The sequence below is a fragment of the Lemur catta genome, chromosome 7, assembly GCF_020740605.2.
Source record: "Lemur catta isolate mLemCat1 chromosome 7, mLemCat1.pri, whole genome shotgun sequence".
Classification (NCBI taxonomy): domain Eukaryota; kingdom Metazoa; phylum Chordata; class Mammalia; order Primates; family Lemuridae; genus Lemur; species Lemur catta.
In genome coordinates, this window is record NC_059134.1 from 27,697,539 (window position 1) to 27,719,371 (window position 21,833).

The 21,833-nt window shown below is 37.3% G+C and overlaps 1 protein-coding gene and 1 non-coding gene across 2 annotated transcripts in view; both read right to left on the reverse strand.

Moving 5' to 3' along the window:
• Positions 1-21,833, reverse strand: part of SIK2 (salt inducible kinase 2) — a 114,404-nt gene that overhangs the window by 58,862 nt on the left and 33,709 nt on the right. The window lies entirely within an intron of this gene.
• Positions 2,534-2,640, reverse strand: LOC123643041. Its single transcript, XR_006736618.1, has one exon. It is a non-coding gene; the product is annotated as a U6 spliceosomal RNA (small nuclear RNA).

Genomic DNA, 21,833 nt, shown 5'->3' on the forward strand with positions numbered 1-21,833 from the left:
ATCTCCATGAGGTTGGGGTACTGTAGAGGTGCCAGCCTTTTAAATCTTGGAGATTCCAACAGAAAGCAAACAAGGTTTGCTTCAGCATCATTTGTAAGAGCCTTTATCCGTCTACTTCATGCCAGTGCAGTAGTCACATTCACGTTTTAAAGCCTCTCCTGCCCAGCTGTTTGGAACTCTCCAAGGTTCTGACTGTTAATGGTGGTCTAGTAACCTAGAAAGCAGAGCTTAGGGTGGCGGGTGGGGGAGCAGTGCTAGGAAAACTAAAGTTCATAGAAAACAGAATTGTAGGCTTAGTGGTCCTCTGCCATTTCTAAATCTTTATTCTATCTCCCACCCACTTTGGTTGTATTCTGATCATTCCATCCAGCCCTGGTCTACATTTGCCTCATGGCACCCGTGGTATATCACCAAATCCTATCAAATTCCTATAGCATCTGGATCTATTCCTTTCTTCCTTATTTCAATCATTCTCCCAAGTCTACTCTTTTAGGAGCAGAGATCAATAGACTGTGGGATTGTAGAAGAGATTTAATTTAACCTTGATTTGTTTGATTAGATTAGAGCTGCTACAACTGGAAAAAATATTTCAAATGTGTAAATTCTTAAGACTGTTTCCTCCCTCCCAGAAAGGGAGGCAGAAGCATGGTGTGGTGTTTGGTCCTGGCCCAGGGTTTCCTTCTACTTTCTCCCAGGGGTGTGGGGGGTGGGGAGGGGGGCAGCATAATGGCCAGAGCACAGGCTGTGGAGTTTCAAATCCAGTGCCACCACATTTTAGCTGTATGAGCTTGGGCAGGCTATTTTTCTGTACCTTAGTCTCCTCAACTGTAAAACAGAGATAAGAACTGCATCTACTTCAAAAGGTTTTTATGAGGATTAAATAACTAGGGTTAACGATTAAAATAAAACTGTGTGCATGGTACCATCAATTTCTGTCAATTCTTAACCTTCAGAATTTATCCTGAAGCTGGTTGCTTACTACCACCTGTGCCACTACCTCCTGAGTCCAAGCCACCATCATCGCATGCCTAGACTGTGGCAATGCTCTTAACCAGCCTTCTTGTCTCCACCCTACCTCCACTCCAGTCTGTTCTCCCAACGGAAGTCAGAGTGACCACTGAAAAACTAAGTCACACTGTGTCACTCCTCTGCACAAAACTCTCCAATGGCTTCCAGTCTCACTCAGTATAAAATCCCAAGTCCTTACCATGGTCTATGAGGCCCTATGTGATTCCAACTATTCCCTTTCCCTTCCTGTGCCTCCCTGCCCATCCTCCCCCCTCCCATTTCCTACCATTCTCTAGCCCCACTGCTTTCCAACCTCAAGGCCTTTGCACGGCTGTTCCCTATGCTTAGATATCCATGTTGCTTTCTTCCTAAACGTAATTCAGGTCTTTGCTTAAATGTTCACTGATCAGAAAGTTTCCCTCTAACCACCACCCGAGGGACTCTAGCTTTTACCTGCTTTACTTCTCTTTCTATCACTCTTTACCACTTGTATATTTGCTTGCTTATTGTATTTCTCTTCCTCTTAGGATGTAAATAAACTCCATGAGGACAAGGATTTTGAACTGTTTTTCCCCCTGTAATTCCTGGATCTAGAACAATGCTTGGCATATAGTTAGAGGTCAATAAATATTTGTTGAATTGATAAATGAATAAATATTTGCTATTATTATCCATCTGTGACATTTCCTTTATTCCAAAGTATTCCAACAGCTTCCAAACAGGATTTTATGCTTCCCATCTCATCTGTCTAGAATTCATCCTATACACTACTAGATTACTTTTACTAAAACACTGCTTTCATAATGTCATTCCTTTGCTCAATAACTCTTCTCTGACCTCAGCAGTTCCCCAGTGCACTCTGCAAGATGTTAACAGATGTATGTGAAAAGAGATACCAGGTAACATTTGGAATATATAGGATTAAAGAAGTTTGTGTTATTCACTACAAAAATTCTTAATGACTTTAATTTACTATGTGCGGTGTAACTATCTATAAAGACTTATTAATAATACTTCCCAATAGGATATTTGTGATTATAGAATCCTTTTCCAAGAAGCAGGTCAAGAACTTGTTTTTGTGAAACATGCTATAGGAAATACTGGCCTATAGAAGTATCTAAAACCATTTTCAAAAGTAGCCATCAGAGCTCTTGGTAAAATTGAAAAGAAACAGTTTGTCTTTGGTGCCCTTCCTACTTTCTTTTCCTATCTTCCCCCTTCTGTGGCTTCTCCTTCTTACCAACAAGGCTTATAAAGAAATTAATCAATCAATCAATCTCAAACTGAGAGTGTATACATTGGCATATATCTTTAAAAGGAAGAGCCTTTCTGGGCTTCCAACCTACTTTAGGTTTTTTTTTTTTTAATCCATAAATAATCTTGTATCTTCAATAATGTATTTTGAATTTATTTTTTTTTTTATTTCAGCTCATCATGGGGGTACAAAAGCTCAGGTTATATACATTGTCCATGTCCCACCCATCCCCCTGAGTCAGAGCCTCAAGCGTGTCCATTCTCCAGACAGAAGAATATGGAACGCTTCACGAATTTGCGTGTCATCCTTGCGCAGAGGCCATGCTAATCTTCTCTGTATCGTTCCAATTTTAGTATGTGTGCTGCTGAAGTGAGCACTGTATTTTGAATTTTTGCTTGTATGTTGTATCAAGCAAAGAGAGAGAATATAGATACTCAATAATCTTAAATTCATCTTAATAACTGGTATGCACAAACTCAGCAAGATACAGACCATACAAAATGTGACACTCCTTACTAGTAATTAATTCTGAAAATTCTATTAGATATCGCAGCTTAGCCGGGTGTAGTGGTGCATACCTGCAGTCCCAACTACTTGGGAGGCTAAAACAGGAGGATCACTTGAGCCCAGGAGTTCGAATCTAGCCTGGGCAACATAGTGTGACTCCATCTCTTAAAAACAACAACAACACAGCTTGGATATTGAACCTATTAGGTTCAAGTTTCAGAAAGCATATCTTTACTGGTACTATAGTTTTATATGGTTTATTCATTGTGGGCGAGGAACTTTTCCCTAAATGATATTCCAAACTTTGTAAAAATTTTATGTGACGGACTACTCAATATTTTTTATGACAAAACTGAAGCACTGCTTTACTGAAATCAACATACCCATTATGGAAAATCTCTGAGGAAGGACTGTATCTATAAGAATTCAGAAGATGGATCCAAAAGAGGTATATACCAGATATATTTCAGGGCACCTGTCTGCCATGCCCTTTTGGGGACTCCTCATTCATAGCACAAAATGGCCTTGTTTCATACTATGCATACAGTATATATAATATTTACATATTAAATACTAAGTATGTAGCATATATTACATAGGTACACATCTGACTCAAAGATAACTGTACTAAACTTGATTGGATAGAACTGCAATTTTCTTCAGGTAAAATTCTCACAGTAATTTTCATTTTAGAAGAGCTTAAACACCAGCATATATGGACATATACCCTTTGAACAGAAGGGCTCTTCTGGGTCCCCATCAATAGATTGCCATTCCCTTCCACCCTCCAGACTGCACTTATCATAGAGGAAAACTCCAGAGATTGGCCTGATTTAGTCTCAGGGCAATCCTATTCCACATGCCAGTGATGAGTTCAGAAATGGTATATTTTAGTGGCTTCTCTTTCTCACTAACAGAGCTTATTAACCCAAACAGATCTCTAACTGCAAGTCCAGCCAATGAAACATGAGGCTCATTTTCAGGGCAGAGTTCAGGAAAAATTTTCTCACTCCTAAGAAAAAGCCACAGGAAGAAATGGCTACTTCCTTCTCAATAATATCATTATATGTGCATATGATACCTGCAACCACTGTAATCATTTTAATAAAGTTGAGAATGGCAGAGTGAAGGGATGCAAGGAACCTGGGTCTTGATGACACTGCGGAGTCTCCAATCACACAACTCTAAAGGCTGTCCTTCCTTTCGACTTCCTCCTATGGAAGATAATATATTTCCTCATTTCTCAGTCAATTTGAATCAGGTTTTTATTACTTTTAGCTGAAAGGTTGCTGGATCAGAGAGGATACTGTGACTTGGATTGAAAACTTAGTAGGTGAATCAGATCCCTCTCTTGGGAAAATGAGAGACAAACAGGGAAGCTTCCAGTTAGTTGTGAGGAACTGAGCTGGAAGAGCATATAGAAACAGAGAACTCATTTGAGCCATCATGAAAGGAATAAGCAGACAGAAGCAAAGCAGCCAGCTAGGAGAGAAAGGAGGGTCAGAAAGATGTGTTGCAAGAAGCAGAGAAAACCATTAGAAAGAACAAGATTGTTCCTTTAAGAAAAGACATCTTTTAGCTTTCTAGTTCCCATGATGCCTGGCTAAGCTGCATTTCTCATCTTTGAACTACCATGAGACATCTCTGTAACCTTACACTGTATTTCCCTTTACAAGAGTTGGGCTGAGTGCTACTTAACGAGCCCTGTCTAGGACGTATGGGGTCGATGGGAAGGCAAAAGTCAAATTAAACTCAAACTGCAAATTAAAAGAGGCCAACAATAACAGATGAGAGACTGAAGAATGGCTCCAATAATACCAAAACTTAACAAAGAAGACTATAAAGGTAAATAAAAAGTAAAAGAATGATCACATAATCAGTACCAAGCAAACTGGCCATTAAAAGAGAACAAATATGTGTCAAAGATATTCCTTAGATAGCAAAAAAGTTACCTGGATCAAGCATTAGATTTTCAAATCCTTTCCTGACACACTTTAACCTTTCATTTATTTTTATGCTTTTGGAAAAGAATGCCAGGACTAGACATTTTCTCTCTGCACTCTCTCTTCCATCTGGTGTCTCTTTCCTCTACCACTGCCCCCCCCAACTGAGTTATGTTGATATTACCTCATATTAGTCCTGATTACATTTTACTTTGGTTACTGCAGTATTTGTTAAGGTAATTACTATGGCACTAGTATCTCCCAATTCTAATACAAATTAATCCTTCTAAAGCAGAACTCTGATTATGTCATTCTCTATTTAAATATTCTTAATAGCTCTTCCATGCCTATGGCATTAATTAAGCCCATGCTACTCCTTGGCCTAGTTACTATACAGAACCCGCATGATAGATAGTTTCAGTCCGTTTTATTCCCTTACTCTCTCTTCCTATTATCACTTCCTCCTTCTATCCACCTTTTCTCCCCCATTTACTGAAGTGCTTTGTTCTCTATATAAACCTCATAATTTTCTAATTCTGTATTTTTAGCTCATGCCGTTACCTTCATCTGAAACTTGCCCCCCCACACATACACACTCCATGCTTTTCTTCCATCCTTGTAGGAGTAATAGATTTTTAGAAATAACAGTATATTTTGATTAACAAAATCAGCACATGAATGAATCAAAGTATAGATATGCGAACTCACTTTAAGGATTACAAAGTCAGCAATATTTACCAAAACAGAAAGAACATGCACCCAAAATGGGAGTTTACCAGCAAAGATAGCAGTAATCCAAGTACCATCGAAAGGTATCACTCAGGCAGACCACATGCTTTCAACTGTCCTTCAAGCTCCACCCCAAATGCTGTCATTCAAAAAGTCCTGCCTTGTTCTTTAAGCTTTGTTACTATTATATGACTATGTCTCATTTATTCCAAAATACTTGAAAGCAAAAAACCCACATCTTATTCACCTTGTGGCCCACAGCACTAAGAATGACTTATAAGTAATAGATGCTCAATAAATACTTGCATACATTTATTGTTTGTGGAAAACAAGGAGGACATTAAAGTTTCTTACTTTTTCCATCTTCAAATCAAAACAATAGGAAAGTCTTTGTTTTCTCTTTTCTTTTCTTTTTTTTTTTTTTGAGACAGGGTCTCACTCTGTCACCCAGGCTAGAGGTCAGTGGCGTCATCAGACCTCACAACAACCTCAAACTCCTGGGTTTAAGCAATCCTCCGGTCTCAGCCTCCTAAGTAGCTGGGACTATAGGTACGTGCCACCATGCCTGGCTGATTTTGGTATTTTTTGTGGAGACAGGGTCTCATTTTTGCTCAGGATGGTCTCAAACTCCTGGCCTCAAGTAATCCTCCGACCTCGGCCTCTCAAAGTGCTAGGATTATGGGTGTGAGCCATGCACCCGGCCTAGGAAAGTCCTTTTAAAGGGTTTCTGTTTCTCTCTCAAGGGGAATTTTAGTTAGCTAAACATCTAGTTTAGAATGTAAGAACACAAATAAAATGCATGATGATATTACATTAAGGGAGAAATAGGAGTTTCTGAGAAAAGATAAATCAGAAAATTAAATGGGAATTGGGCAACTAGCTTTACTAGCAACTCAGGTCAGAATTTCATAACCTAATTATTTTATTTTAAATGCCAAAATCACTAGCAGTAAATATCATGTATTATGTATAAGGCACAAGTAAAACAAACTTTTGGATCAGATATTTCAGAAATGTTAAATGCATTTCAGAAACAAACTGAATGGATATTTTACATTATGAATGACTTGTCCCTGTTTCTTTCCATTAACCTCAATAAGTTTCTCTAAAAACAGATTTTAAAAAATGGTGACAACTACTATCTCAGCTATCCTCATGGAATGGTAAAATAGGAATTGGTGAGTTGTATGGAAAATGGGTAACAAACTAGCTTGAAGTTACATAATAAGCAGGATATAAGTATACTTATGTTAAGGTCTATCAGCATTTGATTACTGAACAAAATTATCTGCATATAAATACATTTAGGATGTTGAACCTTCTTGGTAAATTGAAAAATAACACATTCCCTAGTAAATGAACAACCAGAGCCATTATTAACAGAGAAATGGTTAAAGACAATATAAATATGCTCTTGGCCAACTCTGTCTTGGTCCACTGTTTTGATAGTTCAAAACAGTAATTATCAATGTTAGAGTCAATTCTCTCAATCCCTTAATAAACATTTACCGAGTATTTATAATATGCTGTGGGCTAAGCACTCTGCCAGGTACTGGACATACAAACACAAATAAGAAACACTGTTTGCTCCTAAGGAGTTCAGTCTAACAGAGGAGACAGACCTATAAGTATAATGGTAAAATAGCAAGTACAACATTGAGAGATATGCACAGGCCATTATAGGACCACAGAGAAGGGATCTCCATTTAGCTAGAAAGTCAAGAGAGGCTTCTCAGGACATTGTTCCTTCTACACCATCTATTACTGCTATTATCACCATCACCAAAAGCCTCTGTATACACACTTAAAAATACAGCAGATTCCCTGCACAAATTTTTAAGCAATAGTCAATATAAAAATTGAAACAAAAAATTACTGCTATCCCCCGATCTATATAAAAAGAAGTTTACAATTTCAGGGTTTTTTTTTTTTGTTTTTTTTTTTAGAGACAGTGTCGTCTTGCTCTGTCACTCAGGCTGGAGTGCAGTGGTGGCATCACAGCTCACTGTAGCCTCAAATTCCTGGGCTCAAGGGACCCTTTCTCCTCAGCCTCCTGAGCCTCCCAACTAGCTGGGACTACAAGTGCATGCCACAACATCCAGCTAATTTTAAAATTTTTTGTAGAGATGGAATCTTGCTATGTGGCCAAGGCTGGTCTCAAACTCCTGGCCTCAAGTGATCCTACTGTCTTGGCCTCCCAGAGTGCTGGGATTACAGCCATGAGCCACTGAGCCCAGCCTAGACTTCAGATTTTATCAGTAGATAAGGTAACCAAAGGAAGAGTAAAAAAAGTTTTTAATTTAAATATTTAAGCAAAAATTTTCAAATGTATGCATATTTGAAGGATCCACTGATAAATCTAATAAATTGCTGTACTGCAGAATAATGCCTTAAATATTTTGATCAAATTTTCTGCCAAAGCAATGATTGTAATGTATTCTGAAATCAGATTTCATACTTATAATTATTTTCTAAATTATCTGCATCTCAAGAGAAAAATAAAATGAGTCCCCACCTGGGGAGGGAAATTTCACCTCATGTAAAACATAGTCACATTCTCCATGAAGCTTTCATATACTACTACTTTAAAAGTGTGAAGCTGATGGGTGTACAGATTCTTAATAAGACACAACAGATGGACATGGTTAGTGAAGCACAGTTAAGACTGAGGAGAAGAGGCAGCTGATGACAAGCAGAAAAATGTACAATTCTCACTTAAATTTAGGTGTGGGGAACTAATTTGAAAGCTACTTGAGATGCCTGTCTTAGAACTGTGGAACAACACTTCAAAAAGTCACTTTATACTGATTAAACAAAGCACAATATTAATTTACCTTTATGTGAAATGATTTGTAATTTGGTTTTTATATAGATCGAACTATAACCAGAGTACAAGTGACAGCATCACACAACTGAGTCAAGAAATAAGTAAAGAAAAAGAGGGAGGAGAACAGTACCTATTTTGGCCAAATAATCTGACAATGGCCAAATACTGTTGTCATTACTGAATAATAATGACTCAGATCTTCAAGTAGTCTACACTGCAAAGAATAAAAACCTATTGCACAGGAGATAATGTAACAATCAGAAATTTCAACAAGCAAATGAAATGTTTAGCTGAGAACAGGAAATCAGCTACTCTAATTCTGATATTTGGGGTTTTTTTGGGGGGTTTTGTTTTTCTGTAAGGATTCACTCAATCACTGGAGCTTCTAAGAGTTTTTCCTCCCTTTCAAATGCATTTAGTTCGTATTGAAAATTGAAATAACACAACAGAAATTTCTTTAGGGGGGAATAATAAGATCATTGTTATGGGCAGAAAAATATTTACTAACATATACTTTGTTGTAATCACGTTTTACCTAAACAATTTCTATTTCCGCTTCCCTCACAGTCTTTGTTTCAAATTCTTAAAATGGATCCCATCTTAAAATTGACTTTAGACTTCTAAAATACACATGCCAGTGTCAAATAATGGTCAGTCAATAAAATGGAATAAATAAAATCAAGGAAAGAGATCTGAGAAGGGAAAACGACAACTCATATGACAGAAACCCCCTAGCTTGCCCCACAGCAATCTTAAAATTAAGGGCATAACATTTTGGTTCTGGCAATGAAACTGGATCAAATCTACTTCTGATACGATTCTTTGGCATAAATCTGCATTCTATTGCTACAGCTGACCATTCCTGATTGTTTTATGTTCTTAGAAAGCTACTCTGCAAGGCAATATGCACATTCATGTCTGTATCCAATCTGATCTCCATCCTGTGAGGAAGACTTCTTTAAACCAGTTTTAGAAGCCTCTCTCTGAAGTCCTCTTGCCTATGAAAATGCCAGTCACCTTAATCCCCTTTTTCACTGTCTTTTTGTTGGCTCTTCTCTTTTCTTGCCTTCTATTAGAGCAATTCTTCTACTGCAAGGGAAGGGTAGTTGGTACCAGAGCTCAGAGTCAAGTTACTGAGCATTTCAGAGCTGAGGGAGGATACAAGGCTTAGTTTTTTTACTCTATGGTTCCCAGAATGGTTCCATAAATGACAGTACTCAAATTCAAGTCTGAAGACATTTTTATAATGTATACTGTGATTGAAGAATCTCCAACTAAATTGTCTTTTCATAAGCAAAGCAATAATGTCTTTTCCCTTTATCTCTACTATTGGATGGTTTCTTCTCTGTCCTACTCTTGGGGTAAGCCTTCTCGTTGAGGGGAAGGGGAGTACCAGGCCTGAGGATTCAGTTACTGAGGCCCTCTGTCAGCACTGCTGAGAAGGAAGGAGGACAGGGTGTGTGTCTACCTGGAAGTTTTCCTCCTGGGGCATCTGGAAAGACTCAGGATTAAGGCAAGGTAAAAACTTCAGTTGGATCATGGAAGCCAAGTCACAGCTTGAAGCTCCTCCTGGATCTGTGAGTCTGGACAGAGGAGTGATACTCAAGGCTCTCAAATTGCTAGAAGTTCACTTAGAAAGGATTCTAGCCCAGTTTGGGACTTCCAAGTTTTAAAAGAAAGAAAAATGAGATCATTTGACATTTATTAAGGATCTATATGTACTAGGGACTAGGCTAGCAGATGGACATAACTAATAAAATATCCAGTCTCAAGGACACAGTTTAATGAAGGAAAGAGATAAACAATACAATGTTTCAGTATTATATAATAATATGGACGTGAGCAAGGTGTTAATGGAACAGGAGAAGTTAGCACCCAACTGTTCAATCTACTGAGAACTAACTTCCTTTCTAAAGCACTGTTCTAAATAAGTCCTCCAAATCCTCTGTATCTGGTCCCCAACCCCTGGGCCACAGACCGGAACTGGTCAGTGGCCTGTTAGGAACTGAGCTACACAGCAGGAGGTGAGCCAGCAAAGCTCCATCTGTATTTACAGCCACTCCCCATTGCTTGCATCACCGCATAAGCTCCTTCTCCTGTCAGATCAGCAGTAGCATTAGATTTTCATAGGAGTGTGAACACTACTGTAAACTGCGCATGCAAGGGATCTAGGTTGTGTGCTCCTTATGAGAATCTATTGTCTGATGATCTCAAGTGGAGGTGAGGCAGTGATACTAGCACTGGAGAGCAGCTGCAAATACATATTACCATTAGCAGAGAGGTTTGCACGATAAATGTAATGTACTTGAATCATCCTGAAACCATCTCCCCACTTGACCCCAGTCCATGGAAAAATTGTCTTCCATGAAACCAGTCCCTGGTGCCCAAAAGGATGGGGACTGCTGCTCTATATCACAATCTATTAATGTTTTTCAATATTGCAAATATTGCCAGTCCATGTAGAACTTACTCTTCCATCATTTCATATGTTCATATTCCCAATATCAGGAATATTCTTCATCCTTCTACCCACGATTCCTTATTATTTGTCTTTACATACTCAAGCTAGGTAGCAATATAGTGTAGTGTAGCAGTTCTCACACTTTAGTGTCCATAAGAATCACCTTGAAATGCCGGTTAAAAATGCAGAGCCCTGGATCCTATACCCAAGGAATCTAATTCAGCAGGTCTGGTAAGGGACCTAGGAACCTTCTTATATAGTTACCCAATATAATTTTGAGGTGTGTGGTCTACAAAACATACTTTGAGAAATAATATTATAATGGTTAAGAATGTGGGTTTTTAAATCAAGACTCCTCAGGTTTGATTTAATCAAGACTTCTGCAACAACTTGGATGGAACTGGAGACCACTGTACTAAGTATCTCAGGAATGGAAAAAAAAATACTACATGTTCTCACTTATAAGTGAGAGCTAAACAAGGGGTATAGATGGTCATAAAGCAGTGTAATGAACGCTGAAAACTAAGAGAAGGGAAGGGAAAAGAGATAGAAATCTATCTATTGGGTGCAATGTACACTGTTCTGGTCACAGGTATACTAAGAGCTCTGACTTCAGCATTATACAATTTATCCATGTACCAAAACACGCTTGTACCCACTATTTGAAATAAAAAAAAAGAACTTCTTTTACTTATTAACTATGTTACTGTGAGCAAATTTATTTTACTACTCTGAGTCTCCCTTTCCTCATCTATATGAGTATAATGACATCCACCCATGTGAGGTTTAAATGAGACAAGACATACAAAGTGATTGGTAGAGAGAGTACTGCCACATGGTAATAAATGTTTAGCCAAGTTAGTGTTTTTAGAATTAACAATAATTTAAAAATTACCTTTTCTAATCAAGACCATCTGAATCTGGCTGTTTCTGTTTCTTCAAGAGCTGATATTAATTAGATGGCCAGTTACATGAATTCAAGTTACTCTCATTCACATTTAAATGATCCATGTTTTTCAGGATAACTTGCTTAAAACTGGAGTGATGTATCAAAAGAAAGCCCCAAGATGATATTAATGTCATATATATCACCAGGATTCTTGGCAAAAATGTAAAACAGGAGATTAGATTTTGGTGCTCTACCAATTTTTGCTATTCCTTCCAACTCCACCACCTACATGAGGGTCCCAACTAACTGCAAAGATGTTAAAAAGTCAGAAGTAATTATTTTTGGTCATAACTTCTTAGCCACCAATTTCCCTTAGATTTAGTATATCCAATGACAAGACTTCAAGTTCTACATGTTTTCTCTGTTAACTGAAGATTGATTACATTGTTTTATATATGTATGTATGTATATATATATGTAATATTTATCCCTTTTATTTCTATATGTTTTTCACAGAGTATACTCAATAAATCTGACAGATTTTTAAAAGAAACTATGTTTAGATGAGATCTTAAAAGCACCAATGCATTATCTTCAATCATATAAAGGTATGTGGGATAAATATTTGTATAAAGAGCTGTCACTGGCTCCTTGTTACAGGTAATACTTACTCTCATGTAAAACTGGAGTAGCAAATTACTTCCATTAAAGTCATCAGTCCACCAAAAAAAAAGCTACAGAGCCTGCAAAGTTTTCCTGGCCAGGCTAACATATTTGCCACTGATAAATCCAAAATCACAACTTATACTGAAGCAAATTAATTAACATGCAGTGCCTGCCCATAGTGCAGGTGTTTAAAGCATATCTGTTAAATGAATGAATGGATGTACAAACTATGGTTAATTTTCTATGTATCAACAATAAGCACATTATTTTACCTTTAAAAGACCCACTAAAACTAAGCATAAGTAAGTCTCCCATTAAAACTCAGAGCCTATTTAATTCCTACAGATCACTACATTAAGAGCTCAAATTTAAATTACCTTTAGTTAATTTTACTTTAGTGAATTAAAGAACAATCTTCCTTGTATAATTATGTGAAATATTATTTCAGCAAAGAATATGTAGCTGGACACACTTAACAATATATAAATCTAACTTGAAGTCAGTAGTGCTCTTAAAAATAGTAAAAATCATCTTTATTTTCATGTATAAAATCAACGGTATAAAACAACTTTTTCTCTATACTGAAACTCATAATTAAAGAGTACTATTTGTAGAAAACTCAGGCCTACTGAGACCAGCCATATCATTAGGACTTTGAGTAAACATCAAAGTAGAGCTTACTCTGGTTTTAGATCTATTGAATATAACCTTGCTTCACAAACCTATTATTTTTATCTTCATTTACCTTACATAATTTTTCTTATTTTAAACGTAAAGTAATGGGGAAAACAAGCAACATGGTAAATTTAAAGAATTTATGTTTTGGTGTTTAAATTACTAGAGGTATGAATAGAAAAAATGGAAGAGGTTGAGAATGTTCAAGATCAAAAAAAGTTTGTAATATTTTTAGATATTGATGCCTAGCCTTTACTCTCCCCAAAACTAATTATTATGCCAAAAATTTTATAACTCTATTAGAGCATATCATTACAATTTCTGCAATGAGTATACAATAAAGATTTTAAAAAGATAGGCAAAGAAGCATTTGTGTTTTTTATAAGAATGTTATTTTCATAAGAGCTTTTTCTTGCTAACTTTCAATGTAGAGGTTGAAATTCTCCCCTTTAGGTTTTAAAGAATAGCAAGTAGATTATATACCTACTGGTAATTATGTTTTCCTATAAAAATTGAAGATTTTCTTCTATTTTTTTCAGAAAGTTCAAAACAAAGATGGTTTAACCAAGTCACGAATTGAAATCTGGTTGCTCAGAAAAGCCAAAGGAAAAGATAATTAATTGCTAAAGCCAAGGTTTAAAATTTATCTAAATTAAGGATATTAAGCTGTATTTTAGCTGTTTAGAATATTTACACAAGGTATGTACACTTATTAATCCAATGTTTTATGAAAGAAAGATCTACACAATCACAATCAAATAATAAAGCTTCCAGGACAAATGACCTGTTTATAGGTAATGCTGAGAAGATACTATTGCATTTGCATATAACTAAAATTTGTATTTATTAGTAAGCCATTAAACTTATATTTTTCTGCCTTTTTTCATCTCCTAGATCAACTTCTGGATGTGCAAATACTTATGAGTGCTCCTAGCACAATTAAAATTTTTTTATGAAAGCTATCCTGGAGAAAAAATCTCATTAACTGTGAGAAAGTGATGTTGAAAAAAATCACACAGGTATCTTCCTTCTGTATTCCTGCCATCTCCATGACACCACCACTACCACCTGTGCCATCACAGAGATCCCAAATTAGCACGATAACATCAGTACAGATCTACCTCTGCATTGTATGTTACCGTATATAAAATGTGCCCACATCCATTATCTAGCTTAATCCTCATGAATGAGTGAATGAATGCTCATTCCATGTTACATTACCTCAGCAAGCAAGTATTATTAGTTCCAAGTAGATGATATAACTAAGTATGTAATAGAGCTGGGATAATTACATAGGTCTCCTAGTATCTAGATGAGTGACTTTTCCACTAAAGTAGCATAAACTTCAAAGTACTGTATTCAAATACTTTCAGGTGATTACCTTCATTTGTGGACAAGAGGATACCAGATTTGGAGACAGTAATTTACTGTGTCCTTGCAATAATACATTATTTTAGAACACAATGGTCTGGTCACCAACTAAAGTGTGTAGTGTTTGATTAGCAGATTCAAAGTCAGAGTATAGACAGATACATGGAATATGTGCAAGGATCAACAAAATGCTGTACTCACAGATGGAGAGACAAATGCACAGAAAAAAGAATGAAACTATGTGACACTACCCTAACCAGCTACAGTATGCTGAAATATAAGGGGCGCTAGAACACTGGAACTGACAGGCTACATAACATATCAATTATAATATGAGTAGCCTGACAGAATTTAGGAAAGAGTAAACGTATTCATTTTGCTGACTAACAATTCACAAACACACTGACTGGGAGACCATAAATGGAAAGGAGACATATAATCTAGCCATAAGACACACTTGCCACAGTCTATTTAGCTGGATCCTCTCCAAAAGATCTACACTCTAACATGTCTCTAAGCTGAACTGTAGAGCTGTCTCATTTTTTTTTCAAATGAAAATATAGTACTTATTTTTTCCAATAGTAAAAGCAGTGCATGCTCATTGTGAAAAAAATTAAAACACAGAAACAACCAAGTACAGATGAAAGCCCCCCATAATCCCACCCCTCAGACACAACCACTGTACAGCTTGATTCACATTTTCCAAACTTTCCCCATGTCTATGAAAATATATATGTATAATGAAATATAAACATTTTGAGTTTATATATAAATATATTTACAGTATATCACTATATCAATGAGCTATATATTGTAAGCTTTGGTCTGAATGTTTGTGTCTGCTAAAAATTCATATGTTGAAACCTAATCCCCAATGTGATATATTAAGAAGCAGGGCCTTGGCCGGGCGCGGTGGCTCACGCCTGTAATCCTAGCACTCTGGGAGGCCGAGGCGGGTGGATTGCTTGAGGTCAGGAGTTCAAGACCAGCCGCAGCAAGAGCGAGACCCCGTCTCTACTAAAAATAGAAAGAAATTATCTGGCCAACTAAAAAATATATATAGAAAAAAAAAATTAGCCGGGCATGGTGGCACATGTCTGTAGTCCCAGCTACTTGGGAGGCTGAGGCAGAAGGATTGCTTTAGCCCAGGAGTTTGAGGTTGCTGTGAGCTAGGCTGACGCCACGGCACTCACTCTAGCCCAGGCAACACAGCGAGACTCTGTCTCAAAAAAAAAAAAAAAAAGAAGCAGGGCCTTTGGGAGGTGAGTAGATCATGACGGCACTGTTCAGGGTTAGTGCCCATATAAAAGAGACCCCAGAGAGCTAGCTCGCCCCTTCTACCGTGTGAGGACACAGTGAAAAAGTGCCATTTATGTAGGCCGTCACCAGACACCACCAGCACCTTGATCTTGGACTCATCAGCCTCCAGAACTGTGAGAAATAAATTTCTATTGTTTATAAGTTACGCAGTCTAGGGTATTTTGTTATAGTAGCTCAAAAGAATGAAGGCATTATAATAAACTGCTTTACATAGCAAAGAGTATTAAATAATAATGATATATTTAAAAACCCAAATGCGATCATACCATACATACTATATTGCAACTTATTATTTTTTTAATCTCTTAATTTATCTCTTAACATTACAGACTCTCTAATTCCAAGGGTAATTCTTTCAGAGTTGCATTTGATTTAAAAAGAGAAATTTCACTTACTAGATGATACAAATAGAATAAATAATTTTTGAGACTCTAGACTTATTTTCATCTATAAATAAAAAGCAAAAAAAAGCTTCATACAGAAAAGGAATATTTTGACTAACTGTATCTAACATAAATTTAGTATTCAAATGAAAAAATATGATTGATGATTTAATTTGTCATATGTCTGGAGGGAAATCTGTAACAAAAGCCAAGCAATTTCACATCTCGTCATTTATCGTAAAGAAATAATTAAGAATGTGTTCAAAGATTTAGTCTCAAGGATGTTCATGGTAATGTTGTTTATAACAGTGGAAAAACTGGAAATAATCTAAATGTCTACAAGCAAAGAATTGGTTAAATGCATTATGGCACATTTAATTGATAGGCTACTACACAGTGATTTAAAATAACTTTATAGGGGCTGAATGTGGTGACTCACGCCTGTAATCCCAGCACTCTGGGAGGCTGAGGTGGGAGGATTGCTTGAGCTCAGTAGTTCGAGACCACCTGAGCAAGTGTGAGACTCCCTTCTCTACTAAAAATAGAAAAATTAGCTGGGCATCGTGGTGCACTCATAGCCCCAGCTACTCAGGAGGCTGAGGCAGGAAGATCACTTCAGCCCAGGAGTTTGAGGTTGCAGTGAGCTGTGATGACACCACTTCACTCTAGCCCAGGCAACAGAGTGAGACCCTGTCTCAAAAAACAAACAAAAACCTCACAACAAAGAAACATAATAGTAATGAAAAAGAATGAACTATCAATACATATAATAACATGGATGAATTTCACAGGCTTACTGTTGAGAGAAACCAGCAGACACAAAAGGGTATTATTCCACTTACCTGAAAATCAAAACAGGTAAAACTAATTTATGGTGACAGAGGGAAGGCTAGTGGTTACCCCTGAGGGGTCAATGACTAGAAGGGAACATAACGGAACTTTCTAGGATGATGTGATGGAAATGTTCTACATCTTGTTCTAGGAGATGGTTACCTCAAGGATATATATGTAGAAAATTCGTCAAGCTATAAACTTAAGATCTGTGTACTTTATTGCACATGTTATACTTCAGTTTAAAAAAATGAAAAATATGTAAATGAACAATGAAGAGATAAGGAACAAAAAATGAAAATGGGTTTATGGGTTTCTAGTTTTTTGTAACCATGTTATTTGTATTCCAGTTATAATAAATAATAAAAGGTCCAGAAAGCGTTCAAATGTGTTAGCTAAGAAAATCGTGGTAGATGAAGAATCAGATTTCCTCATGCAATGTGGAAATAAAACCTTATGACAGTTTCTGAGTCTTTTAGTTTTCCTGTTCTTTAGATTCTTTTATATTTTGCAGCATGAGACATATCATATATTCAGAATATAAGACAGGAAATAAACTAACAGGTATATGCTTAGCACAGCTTTTCTTAATACAAGCAAATTTGAGTTTTCCAGAATCAACAATGATAATAAAGCTTACATTAGAAATGCTGAGAGCAGTCACTAAGAAAAGGAGATCCATGCCTTGTGGCCAATATGTTAGAAAAAAAAAGTCCCCTTTTTCTTAGCTCCTGTTCGGAAAACAAGGATTTTTCTACCTTTGACGCTGCAGCAGACATTAAATACATTGTCTTAATCTAATGCCAAGGAAAGTTGTTTTTTAAGGTTATTGCCTACTTCTCATGAATCAATGAATACTGATGTTCAAAAATTATTCATTTTCAAAAAGTTATTGAAAATATCTATTCATACATTTGTAATGACTGCCTGACTATTCTATATTTTATAACATCATAAATTTTAAAAGCAAAACAAGTCCTACTCATTCATTCAGTTTCTGAGCGTCTGTTACATGCCATACACTTTACTGGGTGTTGAGGATGTAGAAAGAATATGAGGTAAGAAACAGATCCTGCCCTTCAGAAAATCACAGTGGAGTAGGAGAAAGCTGCATAAAGCAATAATGGTAGTACTTTACAACAGACACAACCATTAGGAAGTGAATGAAAGAAAGACCTCTTTCAACTAGGGGACAGATAAGAGGCTTCATAAATGAAGTGAAATCTGAACTGAGATATGAAAAATGAAGAAGATTTTGCTTGGCGAAAATAAGGGTGAGGAAATTCCAGAGTTGTGATAAGAAATATATATTTGGTCTTTGACTCCAGTTCCAGACATAGAGCTTCTAAAACCCCAAGTATCTTTTTGTTATTCACAACAAGCCCCTTTCAACCATACCAGAGTCTATGCTAATGAGATGACTCTCCTTGAGTCCCCAGACACTTCAGGATAGGGACTGGTTGCTGGAGGAACCAACCCTGTGATTAGAGGGTTGGAACTTTCAGCTCTACCTCCGGGCCTCTGGGGCGGGGATACGGGCTGGAGATGGAGTTAATTATCAATGGCCAATGATTTAATCAATCATGCCTACACAAGGGACCTCCATAAAAATCCTAAGGACGGAGTTCGGAGCAGTTCCAAGTTGGTGAACACTTGGAAGGTGCTGGGAGGGTGACAGCCAGGGTGGGGTACATGAAAGCTCTGCACCACCCCCCATACCTTGCCCTATGCGTCTCTCCCATTGGCTGTTCCTGAGTTGTATTCTTTTTATAATAAACCAGTAAATGTAAGTAAACTGTTTTCTTAAGTTCTGTGAGCTATTCTAGCAAATTATAGAACCGGAGTGGGGGAATCTCCAATTTCATAGCCAAATTGGATAGAAGGTGTGGGTAACCTGGGGATCTGCTACTTGCAACTGGCCTCTGAAGTGAGGGCTGTCTTGTGGGATTGAGCCCTTAAACCTGTTGTGTCTGATGCTAGCTCTAGGCAGTAGCAGAAATGAACTGAATTGCAGGACACCCAATTGGTGTTGGAAAATTGGTTGGTGTTGGGGGGAAAACCCCATACTTCTGATGTCAGAAGAGCTAAGAGTGAAAACAGTTCAGAAGGGTAATGACATAAATAGAGGAAAACGGAGAGCATTCCAGGAACAGGGGATCATCTAAACTGAGGGGAAGGAAAGAAGAGATTAATATTTACTAAATACCAGGTCCTGTGATACCAGGAATTTTTGTTTACTTTATTCATTCCACATACCAACTATTTTACAAATGAAAATCTGAGATTAAGAAAAGTTAAGTAACTCTTCCAAAGTTACTTATTCACACTGTTAATCAATGGCAGAGCTGGGATAAGAATCCAACTGTGTGATTCCAAAGCCCTTTGTCTGTCATACAGTACACACATGGAAATAATGGGAAAAGAAATCAGAAAAAGAGGCTAGGTCTTCACCATGAATGACCTTAAATGCCAGACAAAGAAGTCGGTAGGCAGGAGGGAATTACAGAAGATTTTTGAGAAATGAAGTAACAATCCAAGTGGTGTTTTAGATTAAACTGGCAACCATGCGTAGGATAGACTGATACAGGAAATACAGAGGCAAGAGACCACTTTAGATGAATCAATGAGGGACTAAATTAGGGTTTGCCAATGAAAATATAAAGTAAATGGAAGCAGAAATGAGAAATATTTCAAAGGAAAAATTTGTAAGTCTAGGCAACTAAATATAAACATGAAGAATAAAAGATAATCCAGTGGTGTAAGAAAAATGGTCAGACTGGTGACAGATTTTTGAATACAGGAAGAGCTTATTTAGAAGAGATAAAGGTAATATGCTCAGTTTTGTAATTAATTTTCAGATACCAAGGCAGAAAGTAAGGACCTCTCAATTACAGAGAAATGTAAAGGCTCAGATTAAAGATTTGAGAATCATCTGCCTGGAGGCACTGAAGTTTTGGGAATACAGGAGCTCACAGTGAGGGAATGTACAGAACTTCTCTATGGGGTCAGGGAAATGAGACAGACAGACAATAGTGTTAAAAAGCAGGAAAAGAAACCTGTCACAGAAGAGCATTTCCAAAAAAAAAAAGGGGGGGGGCCTGCTAAGTGTCAAGTTGCTGCAGCGAAGACAAAGAGAATGAGAACTAAAAAGAAATACGTGGAAGTGGCCATTAATTCACTGGGGACCTTTACCAGATGCTATATTGCCACTGTGTTTGTAACTCTATGCCTTACAAATATTCTCTCTGCTTGTTAATAATTGTCTATTTTTTTCTGATTTTCTGCCTATTTTTCCTGTATGAGAAAAAGAACTTTTCTCATACTGCAGATAAGTACAGTAGCACTTATCACAGAGCACAGTATAGCAGTTGTGTTTTTAATTCTCCCTTAGACAGTATCTTCCTCCTTAAATACCTAGACAAGAAACCCAATAATTATTTCTTTTTTTTTTATTAACATTTTTTTTTTATTTCAGCTCATCATGGGGGTACATAAGTTTAGGTTATATACATTTTCCATGTCCCACCCATCCCCCCGAGTCAGAGTCCCAAGCGCGTCCGTTCTCATTCTCCAGACGGTGCGCCTGGCACTCATCATGTAGTCATACCTCCATCCCCTCCCCCCCCCACCTCCCCGGGTCTGCACCTTCAAGCATGACCATTCCCCAGAGGGTGTGCAATGCACTCATCATGTAGGCATACACTCACCCCCTCCCCCCCACCCCCCATCCCAGTCTGATATCCAATTGGTATCCTTCCCTGATGTACATTTAGGTGATGATCAGGGAAACCAGTTTTCTGGTGAGTACATGTGATGCTTGTTTTTCCATTCTTTGGATACTTCACTTAGTATAATGGGTTCCAGCTCTCTCCAGGAGAACCAAAGAGATGTCGTATCATCGTTATTTCTTATAGCTGAGTAGTACTCCATGGTATACATATACCACAGTTTACTAATCCATTCGTGGATCGATGGGCACTTGGGTTGTTTCCACATCTTTGCGATTGTAAATTGTGCTGCTATAAACATTCGGGTACAGGTGTCTTTGTTAAAGAATGACTTTTGTTCTTCTGGGTATATGCCCAATAATGGGATTGCTGGATCAAATGGTAGGTCTACTTGAATCTGTTGAAGGTATCTCCATATTGCTTTCCATAGGGGTTGCACTAGTTTGCATTCCCACCAGCAGTGTATGAGTGTTCCTGTCTCTCCGCATCCACGCCAACATGTGTTGTTTTGGGATTTTTTGATAAAGGCCATTCTCACTGGAGTTAAGTGGTATCTCATTGTGGTTTTGATTTGCATTTCCCTGATGATTAGGGATGTTGAGCATTTTTTGATACGTTTTTTGGCCATTCTTATGTCTTCTTTTGAAAAATTTCTATTCATGTCCTTTGCCCATTTTTTGATAGGATTGTTTGATTTTTTCTTGCTGATTTTCCTGAGTTCTAAATAGATTCTTGTTATCAGTCTTTTATCTGATGTGTAGTATGCGAAAATTTTTTCCCATTCTGTAGGCTGTCTGTTTATTTTCGTGACTGTTTCTTTGGCTGTGCAGAAGCTTTTTAATTTAATCAGGTCCCAGTCATTTATTTTTGTTGTTGCTGCGATTGCCTTAGGGGTTTTCTTCATAAATTCTTTGCCTAGACCAATGTCTGTAAGAGTCTTTCCTACATTTTCTTCTAGAATTCTAATTGTTTCCCATTTAAGGTTTAAATCTGTTATCCACCGTGATTTGATTTTTGTGAGAGGTGAAATCTGTGGGTCCTGTTTTAGTCTTCTACATGTGGCTATCCAGTTTTCCCAGCACCATTTATTGAATAGGGACTCTTGTCCCCAGAGTATGTTTTTGTCTATTTTGTCAAAGATTAGATGGTTATATGAGGATGGTTTTATATTTGGGTTTTCTGTTCTGTTCCACTGGTCTGTGTCCCTGCCCTTGTGCCAATACCGAGCAGTTTTAAGAAC